Below are 22457 nucleotides of genomic sequence, written 5' to 3'. Positions count from 1 at the left end.
ATGCATGCAGGCGCCAACTATGTGCTACAAACTATTCAGGTTATTCAACTATTCAAACTATTCAGGTTTTACTATTTTTTATATAACTAGGCAAGTCCATAAAGAACAAATTCTTATTTACAATGATGGCCTACAGCGGCCAAACCCGGATGACGTTGGGCCAATTGTGCGCCGCCATGTGGGCCTCCCAATCACGGCCGGTTGTGATACAGCCTGGATTCGAACCAGGGTGTCTGTAGTTGATGCCTCTAGCACTGAGATGCAGTGCCTTAGACCGCTGCGCCACTCCGGAGCCAAAGTTAGGGGAGGGAACTACATCTGGGAACAAGGAAAGGATTCGAGCGATGGACGAATGTTTGGAATTCCGTTTCCGTTATAATGAACATTGTTTCGAACAGAACGTGACTTATCAATTTAATTCAGAGATCTACTAAACGCGTAACTTTACATTTTGATTGTACCTTTGAGTTTTGGCTAAATTTGATCATGGCTTCTTCGCCGACGACTCCGAAATCTCCCTCTTCCAGAAAAAAAATAACTCGTTCCTGGAAAACTTGGAGGAACTTTAGTAAGAAGAAAGAAAGCAAAAGAAGGTAAAGGTCAGATCAAAACAATACTGTAAAGAAACATGTCTAAACTTAACTTGCGAGCTTGTGTGTCAACAGAAACGGACAGGAAGAAAACGTGTATTTTATGGAACGACAGTGTAGCCCATTTGAACTCTAGCTACAGCAATTTTTCAATCTGAGCGGCGCAAATTATTACAGAAAATGCATTGTGCAATGAAATCACACCCTAATCTATTGTCTACTCCGTCTGATTCTGTCAATTCATTACTGGTAAAGCCATAACGAAATCGCCTGCATGCTTTCCCCGCAGCACATTCATTGAAGATATCAGAATGGATGAGCCTCGAGGCATATCTAGGCTACATACATAATACATAGGCCTGTCTGAAAACTAGTCATTGCACTCAAATAATGTATTCTATTTAAACTTCCTTGACCAGCAGGGCAGCCTGGGGGTGCATACAGTGCAGTGCCTAGTAGAGTTACTAGAGTACTTACTACAGTATGATTGTTTACTATAGATGCAGGCTACGATTGGCATGTAGGGAACACTACTGCTGCAACTTGGATTCAGGGGTAGATGTAACATAGTAAACGTAAATCCGGTATGCTCAAAATAGTATGATATGTCATGGCAAAAGTTTGCTGGGTTGGGGCAATACACTTAAGTTTTTCCACCACCAACGTTTTTCTCCATTAGTAGCACCAGCACATGATTTGGATTTTAGATTTTTTGATGATTTTTTTATATACAGTACCAGTCAAAAGTTTGGACACCTACACATTTGGACACACCTACTCAAGGGTTTTAATGTATTTTTTACTACTTTCTACATTCTAGAATAATAGTGAAGACATCAAAACTATGAAATAACACACATGGAATCATGTAGTAACCAACATTTTTTTTTTAACAAATCAAAGTGTATTTTATATTTGAGTACCTTCAAAGTAGCCAGCCTTTGCCTTGATGCCAGCTTTGCACACTCTTGGCATTCTATCAACCAGCTTCACGAGGGAGTCACCTGGAATGCATTTAAATTAACCAGCTTCATGAGGAATGCTTTTCCAACCGTCTTGAAGGAGTTCTCACATATGCTGAGCACTTGTTGGCTGCTTTTCCTTCACTCTGCGGACCATCTCAATTGGGTAGAGGTCGGGGATTGGGGAGTCCAGGTCATCAGATGCAGCACTCCATCACTCTCCTTCTAAAAAAATAGCCCATACACAGCCTATAGGTGTGTTGAGTCATTGTCCTGTTGAAAAACAAATTATAGTCCCACTAAGCGCACGCCAGATGGGATGGCGTTCCAGGTGACTCCCTCATGAAGCTGATTTAGAGAATGCCAAAAAAGTGTGCAAAACTGTCATCAAGGAAAATTGTGGCTATTTGAAGAGTCTAAAATATAAAATATATTTTGATTTAACAATTTTTTGGGTTGCTACTTGATTCCAAATGTGTTATTTAATAGTTTGGTTTGTTTGTTTTGTCTTCACTATTATTCAACATTGCGAAAATAGTACAAATAAAGACAAACCCTTGAATGAGTAGGTGTTCTAAAACTTTTGACCGGTAGTGTATATACAGCTCTAGAAAAAATGAAGAGACCACTGCAAAATGTTTAAAGGTATGTGTCTGTGTAAAATGAACATATTTGTTTTATTCTATAAACTACTGACAACATTTGTCCCAGATTCCAAATAGAAATGTTGTCATTTAGAGCATTTATTTGCAGAAAATGACAACTGGTCAAAATAACAAAAAATATGCGGTGTTGTCAGACCTCGACCTCGATGCAAAGAAAATAAGTTCATATTCATTTTTAAACAACACAATACTAATGTTTTAACTTAAGAAGAGTTCAGAAATAAATTTTTGGTAGAATAACCCTGTTTTTCAATCACAGCTTTCATGCGTCTTGGCACCAGTCTTTCACATTTGATTTTGGGTGACTTTATGCCACTCCTGGCACAACAATTCAAGCAGCTTGGCTTTGTTTGATGGCTTGTGGCCTCTTTTGTATTATTATTAATAATAACCTGGCCTGTGTCCCATAATGTGCCTGCATTCCGTACAGAACCAGGATAATAATGACTAGCCATCTTTTACATTAGCATGCTCTTGTGTTCTTACATTGATTTGGATAGATTTACTCTAACAGCAAAGAAAATATACTATTAAAATAAAGTGCAAAATGTATTTATTGCAGATTTCAAAGTGTCATGTTTTCTGCAAAAAAATATAAAAAAATAAATATGATGCTTGATACCACATAGTTGGGAGAAGGACTGATTTACTCCAGTTTTGTGTTAGGCCAGCGGATTTTGTATAGCGCACTTGTGATGGAGATTTCAAAACAAATGGCCACAGGATTGGTTCAAATAATCATGATAGGCTACTTTGTAGTTAACTTTTAATGGCCTTTCCATCTACCAAAAAACAGTTAGGCTATCATTAGCATCGCTAATGGCTACACAAAGTGTTACATATATAGGCCCTATGCGCACCGCACACAGCGGGGCTTGACATTTAGGTAAACTTGCCAGTGCAAACTGAAAGCTACTGACCCAAATGGAAAAATGTACTGGCCCGGGGTCAAGATCTGGCAGAAAAGTTAATGATGCGTGTATAATTGCGATAGCAGTTGATTTTATCTTTAATTTGCGGGCTGAGCAAGTAGCTTATACAGGATTCATACAGACATTGCCAAGTTAAGTTAAAATTGGATTCCCTTTTGTAATGGAACACTTTATATGGAGAACCAAGTTGAAGCCAACATTCAGTGCTGTCTTGCAAATTATAACCGCACATGGTTTTACTGCAACTAGAGCAACACCATTCAATAGAGATGGCAGGGAACAAACAAAAGTGCCTCATAAAAACTGATCAGAAATTATATCATGGAATAATTAAGGTTAGGTTAAACGTTTAGGGAAAGGGTAAGCTAACATGCAAAGTACCTCAATAGTAGTAAGTAAACTCAGCAAAAAAAGAAAAGTCCCTTTTTCAGGACCCTGTCTTTCAAAAGATAAGTCGTAAAAATCCAAATAACTTCACAGATCTTCATTGTAAAGGGTTTAAACACTGTTTCCAATGCTTGTTAAATGAACCATAAACAATTAATGAACATGCACCTGTGGAACGGTCGTTAAGACTAAGAGCTTAGACGGTAGACAATTAAGGTCACAGTTATGAAAACTTAGGACACTAAAGAGGCCTTTCTACTGACTCTGAAAAACACCAAAAGAAAGATGCCCAGTGTCCCTGCGCGAACGTGCCTTAGGCATGCTGCAAGGAGGCATGAGGACTGTAGATGTGGCCAGGGCAATAAATTACAATGTCTGTACTGTGAGGCGCCTAAGACAGCACTACAGGGAGACAGGATGGACAGCTGATCTTGCTCGCAGTGGCAGACCACGTGTAACAACACCTGCATAGGATCGGTACATCCGAACATCACACCTGCGAGACAAATTGACTACTAACAGATCTCTCGAGCCAGACGGCTTACTTCCGCAATCTTTGAATGCCTATAGGCTCACGTCGCTCCAAGGTCGGGGATATCCGAGACTAACTAACAGATGGGGAAATGACATTGTCTTGATTAACTGAGAACAGTGTCAGATTGGATATGTATATTTAGGAACGGTGACACCAAAAGCTGAGGTGGTGCAGTGAGTTAAGGATTTTTTTTGTTATATTGATTTAAGACCAGTAAGAGTCATCCCTTTTAGAACATCTCTATGTTGTGAGATATAGTATTTGGAGAAGGACTGTATGTGGACGGAGGAGGGCCACTAAGTAGTAGATGAAACTGCAGTGTTTTTCCCATGTGTAGGTGAGGGGAAATCCATATTCCTTGAGGAAAGACAGAGAAATCAGTGAGGGAAACCACTTACAGAAAGAACCACTACTCCTCAATAACATACCATATTAGACATGATAAAGCAAGCAAAACCCAATTCTACTCCTGTGTTAATGCTAGGTTATTTGGACCAAATGGCTGTGGGAGTAGTTAGCTAGTGTATTAGTGGTGTGGGAACACTATTGCAGTGCTATCATGCACTGTTTGGAAGCACTTCAGAGAGGATGGTGCCAATTTTGATCCTTATTTTTTATTTATTTTTATTTCACCTTTATTTAACCAGGTAGGCTAGTTGAGAACAAGTTCTCATTTACAACTGCGACCTGGCCAAGATAAAGCATAGCAGTGTGAACAGACAGCAACACAGAGTTACACATGGAGTAAACAATAAACAAGTCAATAACACAGTAGAAAAAAAAGAAAAAAAGAGTCTATATACATTGTGTGTAAAAGGCATGAGGAGGTAGGCGAATAATTACAATTTTGCAGATTAACACTGGAGTGATAAATGATCACGTCATGTGCAGGTAGAGATACCGGTGCGCAAAAGAGCAGAAAAGTAAATAAATAAAAACAGTATGGGGATGAGGTAAGTAAATTGGGTGGGCTATTTACCGATGGACTATGTACAGCTGCAGCGATCGGCTAGCTGCTCAGATAGCAGATGTTTAAAGTTGGTGAGGGAGATAAGTCTCCAACTTCAGCGATTTTTGCAATTTGTTCCAGTCACAGGCAGCAGAGAACTGGAAGGATAGGCGGCCAAATGAGGTGTTGGCTTTAGGGATGATCAGTGAGTTACACCTGCTGGAGCGCGTGCTACGGGTCGGTGTTGCCATCGTGACCAGTGAACTGAGATAAGGCGGAGCTTTACCTAGCATGGACTTGTAGATGACCTGGAGCCAGTGGGTCTGGCGACGAATATGTAGCGAGGGCCAGCCGACTAGAGCATACAGGTCGCAGTGGTGGGTGGTATAAGGTGCTTTAGTAACAAAACGGATGGCACTGTGATAAACTGCATCCAGTTTGCAGATGACATCGCCGAAGTCGAGGATCGGTAGGATAGTCAGTTTTACTAGGGTAAGTTTAGCGCCGTGAGTGAAGGAGGCTTTGTTGCGGAATAGAAAGCCGACTCTAGATTTGATTTTGGATTGGAGATGTTTGATATGAGTCTGGAGGGAGAGTTTACAGTCTAGCCAGACACCTAGTTACTTATAGATGTCCACATATTCTAGGTCAGAACCATACAGGGTGGTGATGCTAGTCGGGCGTGCGGGTGCAGGCAGCGAACGGTTGAAAAGCATGATTTGGTTTTACTAGCATTTAAGAGCAGTTGGAGGCCACGGAAGGAGTGTTGTATGGCATTGAAGCTTGTTTGGAGGTTAGATAGCACAGTGTCCAAGGAAGGGCCAGAAGTATACAGAATGGTGTTGTCTGCGTAGAGGTGGATCAGGGAATCTCCTGCAGCAAGAGCAACATCATTGATATATACAGAGAAAAGAGTCGGCCCGAGAATTGAACCCTGTGGCACCCCCATAGAGACTGCCAGAGGACCGGACAACATGCCCTCCAATTTGACACACTGAACTCTGTCTGCAAAGTAGTTGGTGAACCAAGCAAGGCAGTCATTAGAAAAACCGAGGCTACTGAGTCTGCCGATAAGAATATGGTGATTGACAGAGTCGAAAGCCTTGGCCAGGTCGATGAAGACAGCTGCACAGTACTGTCTTTTATCGATGGCGGTTATGATATCGTTTAGTACCTTGAGCGTGGCTGAGCTGCACCCGTGACCGGCTCGGAAACCAGATTGCACAGCGGAGAAGGTACGGTGGGATTCGAGGTCAGTGACCTGTTTGTTGACTTGGCTTTCGAAGACCTTAGATAGGCAGGGCAGGATGGATATAGGTCTGTAACAGTTTGGGTCCAGGGTGTCTCCCCCTTTGAAGAGGGGGATGACTGCGGCAGCTTTCCAATCCTTGGGGATCTGACGATATGAAAGAGAGGTTGAACAGGCTGGTAATAGGGGTTGCGACAATGGCGGCGGATAGTTTCAGAAATAGGGGGTCCAGATTGTCAAGCCCAGCTGATTTGTACGGGTCCAGGTTTTGCAGCTCTTTCAGAACATCTGCTATCTGGATTTGGGTAAAGGAGAAGCTGGGGAGGCTTGGGCGAGTAGCTGCGGGGAGGGGGGGGGGGGGCTGTTGGCCCGAGGTTGGAGTAGCCAGGAGGAAGGCATGGCCAGCCGTTGAGAAATGCTTGTTGAAGTTTTCGATTATCATGGATTTATCGGTGGTGACCGTGTTAGCTAGCCTCAGTGCAGTGGGCAGCTGGGAGGAGGTGCTCTTGTTCTCCATGGACTTTACAGTATCCCAGAACTTTTTGGAGTTAGAGCTACAGGATGCAAATTTCTGCGTGAAAAAGCTGGCCATTGCTTTCCTGACTGACTGCATGTATCGCAGGGACTATTCGATGCTATTGCAGTCTGCCACAGGATGCTTTTGTGCTGGTCGAGGGCAGTCAGGTCTGGAGTGAACCAAGGGCTCTATATCTGTTCTTAGTTCTGCATTTTTTGAACGAAGCATGCTTATCTAAGATGGTGAGGAAGTTACTTTTAAAGAATGACCAGGCAACCTCAACTGATGGGACGAGGTCAATATCCTTCCAGGATACCCGGGCCAGGTCGATTAAAAAAGGCCTGCTCGCAGAAGTGTTTTAGGGAGCGTTTGACAGTGATGAGGTGTGGTCGTCCTCCAGGAGGAAGGGATGAATGCCATCAACCTGTCACTGAGCCCCACCCAATATGAACTGGACCCAGAAGACACCATGTTAGGTAAGTAGAGCAAATATCACAATCTAAGAGCCCTGGTCATAAATTATGAAAGGTCTTAAAACTGGCTAAACTCAACTGTTCTTTCTGTTTCTGCAGAGGAGAATGAGGTCCGCACCATGGTCGACCCCAACTCCAACAACGACAGCAAACTACAGGAACTCCAGGAAGTGCTGATCGATTGAATCAATGATATGTTGGTAGGAGAGAGGATCATTGTGAAGGACCTGGCTGAAGATCTATGCGACGGGCAGGTTCTGCAGAAACTCTGGTGAGGAACAATTCAAATCCCCTATTGGTTCTCCATCAAACTTAAAGGAACACTAATTCCACTCTACTACCAATCACCTTCTCCATCTGGCCTTTCTCTCTTTGACAGGAATGTCTTTATTTATGACCAAATGAATGCTGTTGTCTTTATATGCGTGTCGCAGAGAAGCTGGAGGGGGAGAAGCTGAATGTGGCTGAGGTGAACCAGTCGGAGATCGCCCAGAAGCTACAGACGGTTCTGGAGACTCCAAGGTCTCCGCCAGGAGCATCAAATGGAACGTGGACTGTAAGTAAAGGCTGAGAAGTACACTGAACAGAAAAATAAATATATATATACAGTGCCTTGCGAAAGTATTCGGCCCCGTTGAACTTTGCGACCTTTTGCCACATTTCAGGCTTCAAACATAAAGATATAAAACTGTATTTTTTTGTGAAGAATCAACAACAAGTGGGACACAATCATGAGGTTGAACGACATTTATTGGATATTTCAAACTTTTTTAACAAATCAAAAACTGAAAAATTGGGCGTGCAAAATTATTCAGCCCCCTTAAGTTAATACTTTGTAGCGCCACCTTTTGCTGCGATTACAGCTGTAAGTCGCTTGGGGTATGTCTCTATCAGTTTTGCACATCGAGAGACTGCATTTTTTTTCCCATTCCTCCTTGCAAAACAGCTCGAGCTCAGTGAGGTTGGATGGAGAGCATTTGTGAACAGCAGTTTTCAGTTCTTTCCACAGATTCTCGATTGGATTCAGGTCTGGACTTTGACTTGGCCATTCTAACACCTGGATATGTTTATTTTTGAACCATTCCATTGTAGATTTTGCTTTATGTTTTGGATCATTGTCTTGTTGGAAGACAAATCTCCGTCCCAGTCTCAGGTCTTTTGCAGACTCCATCAGGTTTTCTTCCAGAATGGTCCTGTATTTGGCTCCATCCATCTTCCCATCAATTTTAACCATCTTCCCTGTCCCTGCTGAAGAAAAGCAGGCCCAAACCATGATGCTGCCACCACCATGTTTGACAGTGGGGATGGTGTGTTCAGCTGTGTTGCTTTTACGCCAAACATAACGTTTTGCATTGTTGCCAAAAAGTTCAATTTTGGTTTCATCTGACCAGAGCACCTTCTTCCACATGTTTGGTGTGTCTCCCAGGTGGCTTGTGGCAAACTTTAAACGACACTTTTTATGGATATCTTTAAGAAATGGCTTTCTTCTTGCCACTCTTCCATAAAGGCCAGATTTGTGCAATATACGACTGATTGTTGTCATATGGACAGAGTCTCCCACCTCAGCTGTAGATCTCTGCAGTTCATCCAGAGTGATCATGGGCCTCTTGGCTGCATCTCTGATCAGTCTTCTCCTTGTATGAGCTGAAAGTTTAGAGGGACGGCCAGGTCTTGGTAGATTTGCAGTGGTCTGATACTCCTTCCATTTCAATATTATCGCTTGCACAGTGCTCCTTGGGATGTTTAAAGCTTGGGAAATCTTTTTGTATCCAAATCCGGCTTTAAACTTCTTCACAACAGTATCTCGGACCTGCCTGGTGTGTTCCTTGTTCTTCATGATGCTCTCTGCGCTTTTAACGGACCTCTGAGACTATCACAGTGCAGGTGCATTTATACGGAGACTTGATTACACACAGGTGGATTGTATTTATCATCATTAGTCATTTAGGTCAACATTGGATCATTCAGAGATCCTCACTGAACTTCTGGAGAGAGTTTGCTGCACTGAAAGTAAAGGGGCTGAATAATTTTGCACGCCCAATTTTTCAGTTTTTGATTTGTTAAAAAAGTTTGAAATATCCAATAAATGTCGTTCCACTTCATGACTGTGTCCCACTTGTTGTTGATTCTTCACAAAAAAATACAGTCTTATATCTTTATGTTTGAAGCCTGAAATGTGGCAAAAGGTCGCAAAGTTCAAGGGGGCCGAATACTTTCGCAAGGCACTATATATATATATATATATATATATATATATATATATATATATATATATATATATATATATATATATATATATATATATATATCTCTATCTAGGCAAGTCAGTTAAGAACAAATTCTTCTTTTCAATGATGGCCTACCAGGGAACAGTGGGATAACGGCCTTGCTCAGGGGCAGAATGACAGATTTTTACCTTGTCAGCTTGGGGATTCGATCCAGCAACCTTTCGGTTACTAGCCCAACCTCTAGGCTACCTGCCGCCCCGCATGTAAAGTGTTGATCCCAGAAATGTTCATAAAGCACAAAAAGCTTATTTCTCTCAAATTTTGGGCACAAATTAGTTTACATCCCTGTTAGTGAGCATTTCTCCTTTGCCAAGATAATCCATCCACCTGACAGGTGTGGCATATCAAGAAGCTGATTAAACAGCATGATTACACCGGTGCACCTTGTGCTGGGGAGAAAAAATGGCCACTTCAAATTTTGCCACATTTTGTCACAGCACAATGCCACATGTCTCAAATTTTGAGGGAGCGTGCAATTGGCATGCTAACTGCAGAAATGTCCACCAGAGTTGTTGAGAGAGAATTAAATGTTCATAACTCTGCCATAAGCCGCCTCCAACAACATTTGTTTTAGAATTTGGTAGTATGTCCAACCTGCCTCACAACCGCTGACTACGTGTAACCACGCCAGCCCAGGACCTTCAGTTTGCTGTTCAACGTTGTGAACAGAGTGCCCCATTTTGGGGGTATGGGCAGGCATAAAGTACGGACATCAAACACAATTGCATTTTATCAATGGCAATTTAATTCACTGAGATACCGTGACGAGATCCTGAGGCCCATTGTCGTGCCACTCACCCGCTATCACCTCATGTTTCAGCAAGATAATGCACAGCCCAATGTCTCTATTTACATATGGGCTGTGTACAGGTACAGTGATCAGTAAGCTGCTCTGACAGCTGATGCTTATAGTTAGTGAGGGAGATATAAGTCTCCAGCTTCAGTGATTTTTGCAATTCGTTCCAGTCATTGGCAGCAGAGAACTGGAAGGAAACGCGGCCAAAGGAGGAGTTGGCTTTGGGGATGACCAGTGAAATAAACCTGCTGGAGCATGTGCTACGGGTGGGTGTTGCTATGGTGACCAGTGAGCTGAGATCAGGCGGGGCTTTACCTAGCAAAGACTTATAGATGACCTGGAGCCAGTGGGTTTTGTGACTGACTAGTTTTCTGATCTACGCCTTTACATTTTTAAAGGTGCACTATATATTAAAAAGTATGTGGACAACCCTTAAAATTGCTGGATTAGTCTATATATATTTTTTTTAAGAGCTCAGTGACTTTCAACGTGGCACCGTCATAGGATGCCACCTTTCCAACAAGTCAGTTTGTCAAATTTCTGCCCTGCTATAGCCGCCTCGGTCAACTGTACGTGCTGGTATTGTGAAGTGTAAACGTCTAGGAGCGACAATGACATTCTAGACGATCCTATGCTTCCAAATTTGTAGCAACAGTTTGGGGAAGGCCCTTTCCTGTTTCAGCATGCCAGTGGCCCCATGCACAAAGCAAGGTAAATACAGAAATGGTTTGTTGAGTTCGGTGTGGAAGAGTTTGACTGGCCTGCACAGAGCCCTGACCTCAAACCCATCGAACACCCTTGGGATGAATTGGAACGCCGACTGCGAGCCAGGCCTAATCGGCCAACATCAGTAGCCGACCTCACTAATGCGCTTGTGGCTGAATGGAAGCAAGTCAAGGCACTAATGTTCCAATATCTAGTGGAAAGCCTTCCCAGAAGAGTGGAGGCTGTTATACAGTGTATTCAGACCCATTTACTTTTTTTTTTTTACTTTACAGCCTTATTCTAAAATGGATAAAATCTCAAATGTTCCTCATTAATCTACACATAATACCCTATAATGACAAAGCGAAAACAGTTTTTTGGATTTTTTTTGCAAATGTCTAAGAAATAAAAAACAGATCAAGTATTCAGACCCTTTGCTATGAGACTAGACATTGAGTTCAGGTGCATCCTGTTTCCATTGATCATCCTTGAGATGTTTCTACAACTTGATTGAAGTCCACCTGTGGTAAATTCAATTGATTGGACATGATTTGGAAAGGCACACACTTGTCTATATCAGGTCCCACAGTTGACAGTGCACGTCAGAGCAAAAACCAAGCCACAAGGTCAGAGGAATTGTCTGTAGATCTCCGAGACAGGATTGTGTCGAGATATACACTACCGTTCAAAAGTTTAGGGTCACTAAGAAATGTCCTTCTTTTTTAAAGAAAAGCAACAAAAAAAAAAGTCAATTTTAAAATAACATCACAATTCATCAGAAATACAGTGTAGACATTGTTAATGTTGTAAATGACTATTGTAGCTGGAAACGGCTGATTTTTAATGGAATATCTACATAGGCGTACAGAGGACCATTATCAGCAACCATCACTCGTGTTCCAATGCACGTTGTAGCTAACCAAAGTTGTATCATTTTATTTATTTTTTATTTATCCGTTATTTTACCAGGTAAGTTGACTGAGAACACATTCTCATTTGCAGCAACAACCTGGGGAATAGTTACAGGGGATGAATGAGCCAATTTTAAACTGGGGATTATTAGGTGGCCGTGATGGTTTGAGGGCCAGATTGGGAATTTAGCCAGGACACCGGGGTTAACACCCCTACTCTTACAATAAGTGCCATGGGATCTTTAATGACCTCAGAAAGTCAGGACACCCGTTTAACGTCCCATCCGAAAGACGGCACCCTACACAGGGCAGTGTCCCCAATCACTGCCCTGGGGCATTGGGATATTTTTTTAGACAAGAGGAAAGGGTGCCTTCTACTGGCCCTCCAACAACACTTCCAGCAGCATCTGGTCTCCCATCCATGTACTGACCAGGACCAACCCTGCTTAGCTTCAGAAGCAAGCCAGCAGTCTAATTAGAAAACCTTTTTGCAATTATGTTAGCACAGCTGAAAACTGTTGTGCTGATTTTAAGAAGCAATAAAACCGCCTTTAGATCAGTTGAGTATCTGGAGCATCAGCATTTGTGGGTTCGATTACAGGCTCAAAATGACCAGAAACAAATAACTTTCTTCTGAAACTCGTCAGACTATTCTTGTTCTGAGAAATGAAGGCTATTCCATGTGAGATATTGCCAAGAAACTGAAGATCTCATACAACGCTGTGTACTACTCCCTTCACAGAACAGCGCAAACTGGCTCTAACCAGAATAGAAAGAGGAGTGGGAGGCTCCGGTGCACAACTGAGCAAGAGGAGAAGTACATTAGTGTCTAGTTTGAGAAACAGATGCCTCACAAGTCCTGAACTGGCAGCTTCATTAAATAATACCAGCAAAACACCAGTCTCAACGTCAACAGTGAAGAGGCGACTCCGGATACTGGCCTTCTAGGCAGAGTTCATCTGTCTAGTGTTCTTTTGCCCATCTCAATCTTTTATTTTTATTGGCCAGTCTGAGATATGGCTTTTTCTTTGCAACTCTGCCTAGAAGGGCAGCTTTCCAGAGTCACTGTATGTTGCGTTTTGTTTTTGTTCAGTGTATGTCGTATTCATTAGAGCACACCATAGCAAAACGTTTTGCAAGGGGAAATTAAAATCATTGTTCTTATTGGACAAGTTCAGCTAGTCCCTCCATGTTTCAGTCCGTTTTCCTCTGTTTGGTTCTAATGAATGCAACCCTGGAGAGACAGACTAAGTGGTCCAACAGATGGACTACGTGGGTACGTGGGTGATGTTAAGCTAGTTAAGAGTCCATACTTTGCTTACTGACAATTCAGTTTTCTCTGCTTCCCTTTGCCTTCTCTCTAATGAAGAGGAATGTCTGTCTGTATATTTTAGTGAAGCACTTTAGCTTGGCCTCCTAATTGTCCCTATAATTTCTAAGCAAACAGCTGGAGGCAGGGCTTTCTCCTATAGAGCTCCATTTTTATGGAACGGTCTGCCTACCCATGTCAGAGACGCAAACTCGGTCTCAACCTTTAAGTCTCTACTGAAGACTCATCTCTTCAGTGGGTCATATGATTGAGTGTAGTCTGGCCCAGGAGTGGGAGGGTGAACGGAAAGGCTCTGGAGCAACGAACCGCCCTTGCTGTCTCTGCCTGGCCGGTTCTCCTCTTTCCACTGGGATTCTCTGCCTCTAACCCTATTACAGGGGCTGAGTCACTGGCTTACTGGGGCCCTCTCATGCCGTCCCTGGAGGGGGTGAGTCACCTGAGTGGGTTGAGTCACTGATGTGGTCATCCTGTCTGGGTTGCCCCCCCCCCCCCCCCCCCCCCCCCCCCGGGTTGTGCCGTGGCGGAGGTCTTTGTGGGCTATACTCAGCCTTGTCTCAGGATGGTAAGCTGGTGGTTGAAGATATCCCTCTAGTGGTGTGGGGGCTGTGCTTTGGCAAAGTGGGTGGAGTTATATCCTTCCTGTTTGGCCCAGTCCGGGGGTGTCCTCGGAGTGGGCCACAGTGTCTCCTGACCCCTCCTGTCTCAGCCTCCAGTATTTATGCTGCAGTAGTCTATGTGTCGGGGGGCTAGGGTCAGTTTGTTATATCTGGAGTACTTCTCCTGTCCTATTCGGTGTCCTGTGTGAATCTAAGTGTGTGTTCTCTAATTCTCTCCTTCTCTCTTTCTCTCTCTCTCGGAGGACCTGAGCCCTAGGACCATGCCCCAGGACTACCTGACATGATGACTCCTTGCTGTCCCCAGTCCACCTGGCTGTGCTGCTGCTCCAGTTTCAACTGTTCTGCCTTATTATTATTCGACCATGCTGGTCATTTATGAACATTTGAACATCTTGGCCATGTTCTGTTATAATCTCCACCCGGCACAGCCAGAAGAGGACTGGCCATCCCACATATGCTCTCTCTAATTCTCTCTTTCCTTCTCTCTCTCGGAGGACCTGAGCCCTAGGACCATGCCCCAGGAATACCTGACATGATGACTCCTTGCTGTCCCCAGTCCACCTGACTGTGCTGCTGCTCCAGTTTCAACTGTTCTGCCTTATTATTATTCGACCATGCTGGTCATTTATGAACATTTGAACATCTTGACCATGTTTTGTTATAATCTCCACCCGGCACAGCCAGAAGAGGACTGGCCACCCCTCAGAGCCTGGTTCTAGGTTTCTGCCCTTCTAGGGAGTTTTTCCTAGCCACTGTGCTTCTACACCTGCATTGCTTGCTGTTTGGGGTTTTAGGCTGGGTTTCTGTACAGCACTTTGAGATATCAGCTGATGTACGAAGGGCTATATAAATACATTTTATTTGATTTGATTTTAATAGGGCTGTGAAAATAACAGTATCTTAATTTTTTTCCATGGCAAAAATTAAAACACGAAGCAGACCAAACTCTTTGGTCCTTTAAAAACCTGCTGTATGTACAATATTGTGTGCATATTTTGGAAAATAAATAAATGTGACTCTGGATGACAACATAAATACATTTGTTTCCAACATTATGGGTGTTTTCTTAAAGAAGTTACATCCGCTTCGTGTTTTGTTTCTTTGCCACGATACTAAGGAGTATCACGATACTGTTATCATAACAGCCCTAGAATACATGGGTGATTTTTCAAGTGTCACATAGACAACTACAGTGAAATGCCTTTCCCTAACCCCAACAATGCAGTAATCAAGAACTATGTAATACTAAAATTAACAAGGTAGTACAAAAACACACAAGATATACAAAAAAGAAGAACACGATAGAGTAAATTAGCATACTATATACAGGGTCAGTTCCAGTACCATATTTACAATGTGCAGGGATACTGGATCGATGTTCAGCTAGCAAAGAGTTCATACTTGTGTCACTGGTCATTGAGTTCTCTGCTTCCGATTGAGTTTTCCCTCTTAATGAAGAGGAATGTCTGTCTGTACATTTCAATGAAGCGCTTTAGTTTTGCCTTGATGTCTCTATTTTCTGAAAGCTTTTTAACCAGAAGATGGTAATAGCACTTAGGAATTGTTTAAACAACATGTTTGTATGAGAAAATGAGAGGAGTGAAGTAATCAAGGAAATCTACAGTGCCTTCAGAAAGTATTCATACCCCTTGACTTATTCCACATTTTGTTGTCTTACAGCCTGAATTCAAAATGTATTAAATATATTTATCTCAACCATCTACACACAATACCCCATAATGACAGTGAAAACATATTTTTAGAAATGTTTGCAACTTTATTGAAAATGAAATCAAATGTACATAAGTCTTTACACCCCTAAGCACCTTTGGCGGCGATTATAGGCAGTTAGGAAAGCAAAGGCTAGCTTTTTCAAACAGAAATGTTCATCCTGTAGCACAAACTCCAAAAAGTTTTTGGGACACTGTAAAGTCCATGGAGAATAAGAGCACCTCTTCCCAGCTGCCCACTGCACTGAGGCTAGGAAACACTGTCACCACTGACAAATCTACTATAATCGAGTATTTCAATACGCATTTTTCTACGGCTGGCCATGGTTTCCACCTGGCTACCCCTACCCCGGTCAACAGCCCTGTACCCCCCTCAGCAACTTTCCCAAGCCTCCCCCACCCAAATCCAGATAGCTGATGTTCTGAAAGAGCTGCAAAATCTGGACCCCTACAAATCAGCCGGGCTAGACAATCTGGACCCTCTCTTTCTAAAATTATCTGCCGAAATTGTTGTAACCCCTATTACTAGCCAGTTCAATCTTTTTTGTATGGTCTGAGATCCACAAAGATTGGAAAGTTGCCACGATCTCCCCATCTTCAAGGGGGGAGACACTCTAGACCCAAACTGTTACAGACCTATATCTATCCTACCCTTCCTTAGCAAGGTCTTTGAAAGCTAAGTTAGCAAACAGATCACCAACCATTTTGAATCCCACCGTGCCTTCTCTGCTATGCAATCTGGTTTCCGAGCTGGTCATGGGTGCACCTCAGCCACGCTCAAGGTCCTAAACAATATCATAACCACCATCAATAAAAGACAATACTGTGCAGCCGTATTCATCAATCTTGCCAAGGCTTTCGACTCTGTCAATCACCACATTCTTATCGGCAGACTCAACAGCCTTTGTTTCTCAAACGATTGCCTCGCTTGGTTCACCAACTACTACTCAGATAGAGTTCAGTGTGTCAAATCAGAGGGCCTGTTGGCCAGACCTCTGGAAGTCTCTATGGGGGTGCCACAGGGTTAAATTCTCAGGCTGAATCTTTTCTCTGTTTACATAAATGATGTTGCTCTTGCTGCTGGTGATTCTCTGATCCACCTCTACGCAGATGACACCATTCTGTATACTTCTGGCCCTTCTTTGGACACTGTGTTAACAAACCTCCAGACGAGATTCAATGCCATACAACTCTCCTTCTGTGGCCTCCAACTGCTCTTGAATGTAAGTAAAACTAAATGCGTGCTCTTCAACCGATCGCTGCCTGCACCTGCCTGCCTGTCTAGTATCACTACTCTGGATGGTTCTGACTTATATGTGGACAACTACAAATACCTAGGTGTCTGGTTAGACTGTAAACTCTCCTTCCAGACTCATATTAAGCATCTCCAATCCAAAATTAAATCTAGAAATAGCTTCCTATTTCGCAACAAAGCATCCTTCGCTCATACTGTCAAACATACCCTCGTAAAACTGACTATCCTACAAATCCTTGACTTCGGTGATGTCATTTACAAAATAGCCTCCAACACTCTACTCAGCAAATTGGATGCAGTCTATCACAGTGCCATCCGTTTTGTCACCTAAGCCTCCTTCACATACTACCCACCACTGCGACCTGTATGCTCTCATTGGCTGGCCCTTGCTTCATATTCGTTGCCTAACCCACTTGCTCCAGGTCATCTATAAGCCTTTGCTAGGTAAAGCCCCGCCCTATCTCAGCTCACTGGTCACCATAGCAGCACCTACCCGTAGCACGCGCTCCAGCAGGTATATTTCACTGGTCACCCCCAAAGCCAACTCCTCCTTTGGCCGCCCATCTGTAAATTACCCACCCAACTACCTCATCCACATATTGTTATTATTATTTTTTGCTCCTTTGCACCCCAGTATCTCTACTTGCAGATTAATCTTCTGCACATCTATCACTCCAGTGTTAATTGCTAAATTGTAATTATTTTGCCTCTATGGCCTATTTATTACCTTACCTCCCAACTCTTCATTTGCACACACTGTATATAGACTTTTTCTATTGTGTTATTGACTCTACGTTTGTTTATTCCATGTGTAACTCTGTTGTTTGTGTCGCACTGCTTTGTTTTATCTTGTCCAGGTCGCAGTTGTAAATGAGAATTTGTTCTCAACTGGCCTACCTGGTTAAATTAAGGTGAAATAAAAAATAGCTTTGAGTCGTCTTGGGTATGTCTGTCAGTTTTGTAGTCTGGAATGGGGATTTTCTTCCTTGCAGATTTGATCGTGCTCTGTTAGATTGGGAGTAGTTGTGAACAGCAATCTTCAAGTTTTTACACAGATCTTCAATGGTATTAAAATTTGTGCTTTGGCTGGGCCGCTCAAGGACTTTCATGTTCTTGTTCTGAAGCCATTCCAGTGCTGCTTTGGCTGTATGCTTGGGGTCATTGTCCTTTTGGACCAACATGCTTCAGGGTAAGGATCGTTTTAGATGGGTGATGAGCTGTGCCTGGTTTTCTCTAAACATAGTGCTTTGCATTCAGGCAAAATAGTTATATTTTTGTCTCATCAGACCACATAATCTTTTGCCTAATGCTTCAAGTCTTTCATGTGCCTTTTTTTTTAAAGTGCTGTAGAGACTGTTGTCCTTCGGGCATGTTCTCCCATCTCAGCCAATGTACTCTGTAGTTCTGTCAGTGTGGTCATTGGGTTCTTGGGTCACCTCCTTCACCATCAATCAATCAATGAAATATATTTATGAAGCCCTTTTTACATCAGCCGATGTCACAAAGTGCTATACAGAAACCCAGCCTAAAACCCCAAACAGCAAGCAATGCAGATGTAGAACCATGGTGGCTAAGAAAAACTCCCTCGAAAGGCAGGAACGTAGGAAGAAACCTAGAGAGGAACCAGACTCTCAGGGGTGGCCAAGATGTTCAAAAGTTCATAGATGATCAGCTGGGTCAAATAATAATAATCACAGTGGTTGTAGGGGGTGCAACAGGTCAGCACCTCAGGAGTAAATGTCAGTTGGCTTTTCATAGCCGAACTTTCAGAGTTCAGGACAGCAGTTGCGGTAGAGAGAGAGTCGAAAACAGCAGGTCCGGGACAAGGTAGCACCTCCGGTGAACAGGTCAGGGTTCCATAGCCGCAGGCAGAACAGTTGAAGCTGGAGCAGCAGCATGACCAGGTGGACTGGGGAAAGCAAGGAGTCATCAGGCAAGGTAGTCCTGAGGCATGGTCCCAGGGCTCAGGACTAGAGGGTTATCTTCAATCCACCAACTTACTACCCTGAGACAAGGCTGAGTATAGCCCACGGAGGTCTCCCCCACGTCACGAACCAGAGGAGGACGCCAACCCGGACAGGAAGATCACGTCAGTGACTCGACCCACTCAAGTGTTCACCTTCACACCTCTGGGCCAGAATACACTCAATCATAGGACCTACTGAAGAGATGCGTCTCCAAGGTCCTTCTTTCCCGTTTGGTCAGACTCTAGGCAGAGTCTGGGTACTTCCATATTTTTTCCAATTTCCCAATGATGGAGACCACTGTGCTCTTGGAAACTTTCAACATTCAAGAAAGTGTGTTATACCCTTCCCCACATACACTAAATGACCAAAAGTATGTGGACACCTGCTCGTCAAACATTTAATTCCAAAATCATGGGCATTCTATTCTGGGAAGGCTTTCCACTAGATGTTGGAACATTGCTGTGGGTACTTGCTTACATTCAGCCACAACAGCATTAGTGAGGTCGGGCAGTGATGTTGGGCGATTAGGCTTGGCTCTGAGTCGCCGTTCCAATTCATCCCAAAGGTGTTCGAAGGGGTTGAAGTCAGGGCTCTGTGCAGGCCAGGTAAGTTCTTCCACACTGATCTTGACAAACCATTTCTGTATGGACCTCACTTTGTGCACTGGGGGAATTGTCATGCTGAAATAGGAAGCTCTCCAAGCTGTTGCCACGTCGTTAGAAGCACAGAATCATTGAGAATGTCATTGTATGCTGTAGCATTAAAATTTCTCTTCACTGGATTTAAGTGGCCTAGCCCGAATCAGCCCCGACCATTATTCCTCCTCCACCAAACTTTACAGTTGGCACTATGCATTCGGGCAGGTAGCGTTCTCCTGGCATCCGCCAAACCCAGATATGTCTGTTGGACTGCCAGATGGTGAAGCGTGATTTATCACTCCAGAGAACACATTTCCACTGCTCAAGAGTCCCAAAGGGGCGAGCTTTACACCACTCCAGCCAACGCTTGGCATTGTGCAAGGTAATCTTAGGCTTGTGTGCAGCTGCTCGGCCATGGAAAACCATTTCATGAAGCTCCCGACGAACAAAATCAAATCAAATTGTATTTGTCACATACACATGGTTAGCAGATGTTAATGCGAGTGTAGCGAAATGCTTGTGCTTCTAGTTCCGACAATGCAGTAATAACCAACAAGTAATCTAGCTAACAATTCCAAAACTACTACCTTATAGACACAAGTGTAAGGGGATAAAGAATATGTACATAAAGATATATGAATGAGTGATGGTACAGAGCGGCATAGGCAAGATAAAGTAGATGGTATTGAGTGCAGTATATACATATGAGATGAGTATGTAAACAAAGTGGCATAGTTAAAGTGGCTAGTGATACATGTATTACATAAAGATGCAGTAGATGATATAGAGTACAGTATATACGTATACATATGAGATGAATAATGTAGGGTATGTAAACATTATATTAGGTAGCATTGTTTAAACTGGCTAGTGATATATTTTACATCAATTCCCATTATTAAAGTGGCTGGAGTTGAGTCAGTGTGTTGGCAGCAGCCACTCAATGTTAGTGGTGGCTGTTTAACAGTCTGATGGAGATAGAAGCTGTTTTTCAGTCTCTCGGTCCCAGCTTTGATGAACCTGTACTGACCTCGCCTTCTGGATGATAGCGGGGTGAACAGGCAGTGGCTCGGGTGGTTGTTGTCCTTGATGATCTTTATGGCCTTCCTGTGACATCGGGTGGTGTAGGTGTCCTGGAGGGCAGGTAGTTTGCCCCCGGTGATGCGTTGTGCAGACCTCACTACCCTCTGGAGAGCCTTACGGTTGTGGGCGGAGCAGTTGCCGTACCAGGCAGTGATACAGCCCGACAGGATGCTCTCGATTGTGCATCTGTAGAAGTTTGTGAGTGCTTTTGGTGACAAGCCGAATTTCTTCAGCCTCCTGAGGTTGAAGAGGCGCTGCTGCGCCTTCTTCACGATGCTGTCTGTTCTTGTGCTGACGTTGCTTCCAGAGGCAGTTTGGAACTTGGTAGTGATTGTTGCAACCGAGGACAGACGTTTTTTACGTTTTATTATTTTTTATTTTATTTCACCTTTATTTAACCAGGTAGGCCTGTTGAGAACAAATTCTCATTTACAACTGTGACCTGGCCAAGATAAAGCAAAGCAGTGTGACACTAACAACAACACAGAGTTACACATGGGATAAACAAACGCACAGTCAATAACACAATAGAAAAATATATGTACAGTTTGTGCAAATGTAGTAAGGTTAGGGAGGTAGGTAAGGCAATAAATAGGCCATAGTGGCAAAATAATTACAAAATAATTACAATAATTATAATTAATTGTATAATTAATTATAATTATTTAGCATTAACACTGGAGTGATACATGTGCAGATGATGATGTGCAAGTAGAGATAATGGGGTGCAAAATAGCAACAAAAATAAATAACAATATGGGGATGAGGTAGTTGGGTGTGCTATTTACAGATGGGCTGTGTACAGGTACAGTGATCTGTAAGCTGCTCTGACAGCTGATGCTTAAAGTTAGTGAGGGAGATATAAGTCTCCAGCTTCAGGGATTTTTGCAATTCGTTCCAGTCATTGGCAGCAGAGAACCGGAAGGAAAGGCGGCCAAAGCAGATGTTGGCTTTGGGGATGACCAGTGAAATATACCTGCTTCGGGTGGATGTTGCTATGGAGACCAGTGAGCTAAGGCGGGGCTTTACCTAGCAAAGGCTTAAAGATGACCTGGAGCAAGTGGGTTTGGCGACGAATATGTACGGAGTGCCAGCCAACGAAAGCATACCGGTCGCAGTGTTGGGTAGTATATGGGGCTTTGGTGACAAAACGGATGGCACTATGATAGACTACATCCAATTTGTTGAGTAGAGTGTTGGAAGCTATTTTGTAAATGGCATCGCCAAAGTCCAGGATCGGTAGGATAGTCAGTTTTATGAGGGTATGTTAGGCAGCATGATTGAAGGATGTTTTGTTGCGAAATAGGATTCCAGATTACATTTTTTATTGGAGATGCTTAATGTGAGTCTGGAAGGAGAGTTTACAGTCTAACCAGACAACTAGGTATTTGTAGTTATCCACATATTCTAAGTCAGAACCGTCCAGAGTAGTGATGCTCGGCAGGCGGGCAGGTGCGGGCAGCACCTTTTATTAGCATTTAAGAGCAGTTGGAGGCCATGGAAGGAGTGTTGTATGGCATTGAAGCTCGTTTGGAGGTTTGTTAACACAGTGTCCGAGGAAGGGCCGGATGTATACAGAATGGTGTCGTCTGCTTAGAGGTGAATCAGGCAAGAGTGATATCATTGATTTTTCCATAGAAAAGAGTAGGCCAGAGAATTGAACCCTGTGGCACCCCCATAGAGACTGTTTGTTAGCACAGTGTCCAAAGGAGGGCCGGATGCATACAGAATGGTGTTGTCTGCGTAGAGATGAATCAGAGAATCACCAGCGGCAAGAGAGATATCATTGATGTATACATAGAAAGGAGTAGGCCAGAGAATTGAACCCTGTGGCACCCCCATAGAGACTTCCAGAAGTCTGGACAACAGGCCCTCCGA

The 22457-nt window shown here is 43.3% G+C and overlaps 1 long non-coding RNA gene across 2 annotated transcripts; it reads left to right on the top strand.

The window, feature by feature from the left end:
• The first annotated feature begins 285 nt into the window (after positions 1 to 285).
• On the top strand, positions 286 to 17830 carry LOC149985288 (uncharacterized). Of its 2 annotated transcripts, none has more exons than XR_016489016.1 (5): positions 286 to 593; positions 7187 to 7262; positions 7359 to 7530; positions 7694 to 7815; positions 14149 to 17830. It is a non-coding gene; the product is annotated as an uncharacterized LOC149985288 (long non-coding RNA). The 2 variants fall into 2 exon arrangements; XR_016489009.1 differs by having other exon boundaries at positions 7098 to 7262.
• The last annotated feature ends 4627 nt before the right edge of the window (positions 17831 to 22457 follow it).

The sequence above is a fragment of the Oncorhynchus mykiss genome, chromosome 2, assembly GCF_057628025.1.
Source record: "Oncorhynchus mykiss isolate SJ-2025 chromosome 2, ASM5762802v1, whole genome shotgun sequence".
Taxonomy (NCBI): Eukaryota; Metazoa; Chordata; class Actinopteri; order Salmoniformes; family Salmonidae; genus Oncorhynchus; species Oncorhynchus mykiss.
Note: the sequence above shows the minus strand (reverse complement) of the source record. Positions and strands in the feature narration are given on the sequence as shown.